The sequence below is a fragment of the Trachypithecus francoisi genome, unplaced genomic scaffold (genome assembly GCF_009764315.1).
Source record: "Trachypithecus francoisi isolate TF-2019V2 unplaced genomic scaffold, Tfra_2.0 Lachesis_group3, whole genome shotgun sequence".
Lineage (NCBI taxonomy): Eukaryota > Metazoa > Chordata > Mammalia > Primates > Cercopithecidae > Trachypithecus > Trachypithecus francoisi.
In genome coordinates, this window is record NW_022681468.1 from 129,927,355 (window position 1) to 129,933,939 (window position 6,585).

Consider the following 6,585-nt stretch of genomic DNA (forward strand, 5'->3'; position numbering starts at 1 on the left):
TGTAGAACTTCAATGAGGCAATGAAAAGAACCCAATTATCTTCCATTCCAGTGAAAGATGCAATTCCCAGGGTATTCTCCCTGTCATTTGCAGAAGACTTCCTATATGCCAGGCATAACACCTCATGAGGTAGGCCTTATTGCCTATTGGGTAGAGAGGAAAACCAAGATTCACAAAGATAAGTAAGTCCCCTAAGGATACATAACCACCAAGGCACATAGCTGGGATTCAAACTCAGCTCTGTCTCATTTAAAGGTTTTTGCTGGCATCACTAAACCAAGCATGGCTCCCACATGGCTGAGTAAACTGAGATACATGCAGCTAACTGGCCTTGAACAAGTTGCAGAGGATAGCCAGAACAAGTATTTTATTCTCAGTCCACTTGCCTTCTTCTAAACTCCACTTCCATCACTCTATGTAGATTACATCTATATTAATAGCCACTGTGAATTCATAATTTGCCAAGTGTAAATACATATGCATGCACAAATATGTGCATTGTAAAGAATGATTACTAATCGCCTTTGCTCCCATGGAAATCTATCCATATGTGCATTATAAATGTGGCTGAGAATTTCTACCAGCCTTCAAAACCAGCCCTGTGTAGAGTTGTTGACGCTGCCTATGTACGAACTGTCTGCAGATAGTGATTTCCAGGGGAGTGATTTACTTCCCAGCAGACACTGAGATAGGGCTGGATCTCTTAGAATTCATGGGTAAGAATGTTGTTTATTTACAAGACATGCAGCCACGCAGCCACTAGAGAGTGGATAAACCGAAAGAAGGTAATTGGGCTGAGCACAAAGCTCTGGATAAGAGAAATGAGTGAATGAGCTGATTTGGACTTCTTTGAACTTATTTATGTTAAAAATATTTTTATTAAAAAGGCAATACATCTTTATTGTAGAAAAGTGAAAAAAATACCAACAAGCAGAAAGAAATAACATTCACTCACAGTTCTATTGACTAGAGATAGCAAAAGCAAACAGGTTGGGATATATCCTTCCCCATGTAAGCCTATGTTGTTTGCAAAAGGATTATAATATATATTGTTTTGTGACCAGCTTATTTCACTTAAAAATATTGAGATGACCTTTCCCTGTCATTAAATATTCTACAACATCATTTTCTATAGCTGCGTGGTAACTTACTGAATGGATGTATCATTACTTACATTTATTTAGTTTAATAACTTACCTAATGTGTTTCTGTCTATACAAGATGAATGGAAGTCTTTCACTACTACTACCCAAAACAGTGTTCCCAGGTCCTGTCCTCCCTCTTCATGACTAAATGGTAAATGGAAAGCTTCAGACGACGTCTTTTCAAGCCCTCACAGCAGGCCAGGCTCATGGACTGTGTGAGATAATGTTTGAGCATGTTCAGAGAACCCATGAAATAAGCCTGGGACTATGGTAATTCCCTTTCCTTCCACTCATGGAATAATCGTCCCTTGTGTTTCAAAGCCTCTATGGTTCCAGAGTACTTCCTCCTCTAGTTCAATAATTACCACTGGGTGCTGTGGTCATTGTAATCCTTCCAGAAGGGAGGTGACTGAGTCTCAAGAAGCTGCAGTAACTTAGCGAAGATCACCCCGATGGTGAATCTTAAAACTACACCTGAACCCAGACTTGTAGATTCCAAGTTCACTGGAATTTGTCCTCCAATGCGATGCTGTGTGAAATGGGGAGAAAGAGGAAAGAACAAAACAAAAAAGAAGAGAGAGAGAGAGAAGGAAGGAAGGAAGGAAGGAAGGAAGGGAGGGAGGGAAGGAAGGCAGGAAGGAAGGCAGGCAGGCAGGAAGGAGGGAAGGAAGAAAGGAAGGAAGGAAGAGAGGAGGGAGAGAGGGAAGGAAGGAAGGAAGCAAGGAGGGAGGAAGGGAGGGAGGGAAGGAAGGCAGGAAGGAAGGCAGGCAGGCAGGAAGGAGGGAAGGAAGAAAGGAAGGAAGGGAGGGAGGGAAGGAAAATGATAGGTATTTGTGGCTCTGGTAGTCAGAGGTGCAGGCACGGAAAGTAGGAGGTGTTCCCTGTCCATCCTGTACAGACCTATCTGTCTTCCTCCTAAAAAGACTCTCTCCTCTCAGAAGCTGAGGAACGGAGACGAGCAGCTTTTTCAGGTACACACTTCAGACTCATAGATCTCAAAAGACAAAGCTATTTCTCTCCCACTTTTGCAGCCACCAGATAATCAACTGCATGTACCATCTGCGTGTATTGGTGGCTATCTCCCCTCACCTCACACTCTGCTGTCCTCACCCTGCAGGGAGAAGTGCTCATCATGGGGAGACACCTGGATCCATCCTCACTCCTGGAGGGCTGGCCTGAATAAGAGTAATTCCCCCAGAGCTCTGAGGCCTCCTGGAGCCAGGCACACAGCCAATGGGCAAAACCTTCAAGGACAGCGATTTTCACTCAGCCCCTTGGTGGGCAGTGGGGTCTTAGACTTAGTGAAGGAACACAGACCTTGGAGTTTCTCTGTGTTTGTATCTCATTCTAACGCTTACTGTGTGTGCCTTGTGGAAGCCACAGGATGTTTCTGACTCCCAGTTTTCTTGTCCACAGAAAGGAGGGGAAGATTGAGCTAAGTAGTTGTAAGGATATGCAATAATAGCAATAAAGTATATGTATATGCATTAAATGCCTGGCATCTATCAGGAACCCTATAAATATTAGCATTCCCATTCTGGAGGTTACATTAGAGAGTGTATTAAAACCACGGATAGCTGTTCTCTTCATCTTAAGGGCCTCGTCTGAATCTGAGAGCCTATGATTTGGGGAGTTTATGCATGTGTGTGGTGGGGCATGGTGATAAGGTAAACAAAGCTCAAAGGAAAAAGCTGATACTTTGAATAATAGCACTCTATCTAAATGCCTTTGGCATGTGAATGGAGTAGGCTGCTTTTCTCTAAAGCAGCAGCCACAGCTTGGCTGGGGAGTCCTCAACAGTCCCTCTAGAGTTTCATCAGTGTCTCCAAGACAACCCAGATAAATAGACAGTGAAAGCACAAATTATTTGCTTGCTGTGGAGATTTGGCAAGTCACCTACCTGCCCCCACCCTAGTCTCTGAGCACTTCTCGTGTAGAAAATTAAGATCTGTCTTGCCCTATAACTTAGTGAACTTGGTCAGGATGATGGGAACATCCTGAAAATAAAAATGCACAATCTGTTCTAGTGTTGCCTTTGGTTAGTGACTCCCTGAATGAGAGTGAGGTATTAAAAAGCTGTGTGCAATGTCAGCCCCTAGAGCTGAGTAGCTGTACTGTGTGGCACTGCGGTCTAGGCAATTCATGGACAGCATGTCTCACCTGCTGATGAAACTCCTGGGCGAGAAGATGGAGAAGTGAAACCTTAGAATGCACACCAGAACCTAAAGTTGCCAGGGGCCTCAAATCTGACCCTATCAGAAACTCAAAATGGAGATGTGTCTGAAGAAACAATGGGAGGTGGAAAGGTTAAAAAAAATCAAAACATTCTGTGAACGTGGGGTTATCAGAAGCTCAAGATGGAGATGTGTCTCAAGAAACAGTGAAAAATGTACAAGTTCAAAAATGGCCGGGCGCGGTGGCTCAAGCCTGTAATCCCAGCACTTTGGGAGGCCGAGACGGGCGGATCACGAGGTCAGGAGATCGAGACCATCCTGGCTAACACGGTGAAACCCCGTCTCTACTAAAATATACAAAAAATTAGCCGGCGAGATGGCGGGCGCCTGTAGTCCCAGCTACTCGGGAGGCTGAGGCGAGAGAATGGCGTAAACCCGGGAGGCGGAGCTTGCAGTGAGCTGAGATCCGGCCACTGCACTCCAGCCTGGGCGACAGAGCAAGACTCCGTCTCAAAAAAAAAAAAAAAAAAAAAAAAAAAATCTCCCCAGAAATCCACTGTATTAACAAATGGAGAGACAGCAATGCAGTCTCCCAATTCAGAATCAAAAAAGAAAAAGAAGAAAAAGAGAAAAATGGTGAATGATGCTAGGCCTGATACAAAAAAAGGCAAAAACTGAAAACAAAGGGGAATCTAAAGAAGAAAGTGTCGAGACTGCCAAAGAAACAGAAAATAATGTGGAGAAGCCAGATAATGAGGAAGATGACAGTGAGGTGCCCAGCCTGCCCCTGGGACTGACAGGAGCTTTTGAGGATACTTCATTTGCTTCTCTATCTAATCTTGTCAATGAAAACACTTTGAAGGCAATGAAAGAAATGGGCTTTACGAACACGACTGAAATTCAGCATAAAAGTATCAGACCACTTCTGGAAGGCAGGGATCTTCTAGCAGCTGCAAAAACAGGCAATGGTAAACCTTGGCTTTTCTCATCCCTGCAGTTGAACTCATTGTTAAGTTAAAGTTTATGCCCACGAATAGAACGGGGGTCCTTATTCTCTATCCTACTAGAGAACTAGCCATGCAAACTTTTGGTGTTCGTAAGGAGCTAATGACTCACCACGTGCATACCAGTGGGTTGATAACGGGTGGCGGTAACAGACCTGCTGAAGCACAGAAACTTGCTAATGGAATCAACATCATTGTGGCCACACCAAGCCATCGGCTTGACCATATGCAGAATACACCAGGGTTTATGTATAAAAACCTACAGTGTCTGGTTATTGATGAAGCTGATCAAATCTTGGATGCTGGGTTTGAAGAGGAATTAAAGCAAATTATTAAACTTTTGTCAACATGCAGACAGGCTATGCTCTTTTCTGCCACCCAAACTCAAAAAGTTGAAGACCTAGCAAGGATTTCTCTGAAAAAAGGAGCCATTGTATGTTGGCGTTGATGATGATAAGGCTAATGCAATAGTGGATGATCTTGAGCAGGGATACGGTGTTTGTCCCTCTGAAAAAAGCTTCCTTCTGCCCTTTACAGTCCTTAAGAAGAACTGAAAGAAGGTTATGGTCTTCTTTTCATCTTGTATGTCTGTGAAATACCACTATGAGTTGCTAAACTACAAGAATTTGCTCACCTTGGCCATTCATGGAAAGCAAAAGCAAAATAAGTGTATAACCACATTCTTCCAGTTCTGCAACGCAGATTCAGGAACACTTTATTGTGTACAGATGTGGCAGCAAGAGGACTGGACATTCTTGAAGTTGACTGGATTGTTCAGCATGACCCTCTGGATGACCTTAAGGAATATATTCATCATGTAAGCAGAACAGCCAGAGGTCTAAATGAGAGAGGGCATGCCTTGCTCATTTTGTGATCAGAAGAAATGGGGTTCCTTCACTACTTGAAACAATCCAAGGTTCCATTAAGTGAATTTGACTTTTCCTGGTCTAAAATTTCTGACATTCAGTTTCAGCTTAAGAAACTGATTGAAAAGAACTACTTTCTTCATAAGTCAGCCCCGGAAGCATATAAGTCATACACATGAGCCTATAATTTCCATTCTCTGAAACAGATCTTTAATGTTAGTAACTTAAATTTGCCTCAAGTTGCTCTGTCATTTGGTTTCAAAGTGCCTCCCTTTGTTGATCTGAAGATCAATAGCAATGAAGGCAAGCAGAAAAAGTGAGGAGGCGGTGGTGAATCTGGCTACCAGAAAACCCAGAAAGTTTATAAGTCCAAAATCTTTATACACATAAGCAAGAAATCATCTGACAGCAGGCAATTCTCTCACTGAAGACACGTCTTTCTTTCATCTTGAATAACTTCACCCTAAAATGAATTTTCCCCCTTGAATTTATACAAGATTTGTATAAATTGACTTGGGTTGCAAGTACTGAGCACTATTACTTCTATCAAGTCTCTTTTTCATTTTTGGGATATAAAATAGGCTTTAAATTTGTTGGTCACCCAAGGGCAAAACAAGAAATCTCTGGTCTTTCTTGTGATTATATAATATTTTAAATATCCCCATGTACACACAAATGTATGTTATTGTTTTAATATAATTCTTTTTGTACCTTTCCTTCTTGCTATGTGAAGATTTTTGTGGCGTGGGTTGCTGTGTCAACTCCTGTAAAATGTGACCTAATGTATCGGGCAGCTGGTGGTAATGCAGAAAGGAGTCTAAGGTTATTTTTTGTTTTTAGTTGTTTCGTGAACCTTGACAGTATCTCATGACTCCTCCTGAAAATGCTGCAGTATAAAAGAGCAAAAAGATTTGGGAAATACCTAAGAAGCACCTTAGGATTAGGGTGGCATTGCTTTTATAGATTTTTGATTTTAAAGCAATGAGCCTTTCTCAGGTGTTTTGTATAAAGTGTCACTAGCTATCACAACATTTAACAGGTAGGGTGTAGGAAAAGGGTAAAACTGAGATGGTTGAGCCTCATTTCCATCAATAGAGGTGCAATACACTGCATTTCTTCGTTTGGTACCATAGCAAAGACTTTTAAAAAACAGAAAGAATGGTGATGCTCCTCATTCGGATTTGTTTAGTTTAAGGTGGTTTGGATTTTGGTAAGCCTTTTCACTCTACCGAGTACTTAGAAGACAAGGCTGCCAACTACCTTGAACTTGAAGCCAAGCCATCAGACAGTGCCCAGTACATATTAATGTTACCTTCTTTTTGAGAAAAATTACCTCTTCTAGGCCCTGAAGCAAAAAATGCATTTGCTATGAAGATTGAAAATGAACAAAATTAGA

The 6,585-nt window shown here is 42.1% G+C and overlaps 1 pseudogene; it reads left to right on the plus strand.

The window, feature by feature from the left end:
- Window positions 1–3,296: 3,296 nt before the first annotated feature.
- LOC117071616 lies at window positions 3,297–5,617 on the plus strand (annotated as a pseudogene).
- Window positions 5,618–6,585: the final 968 nt, after the last annotated feature.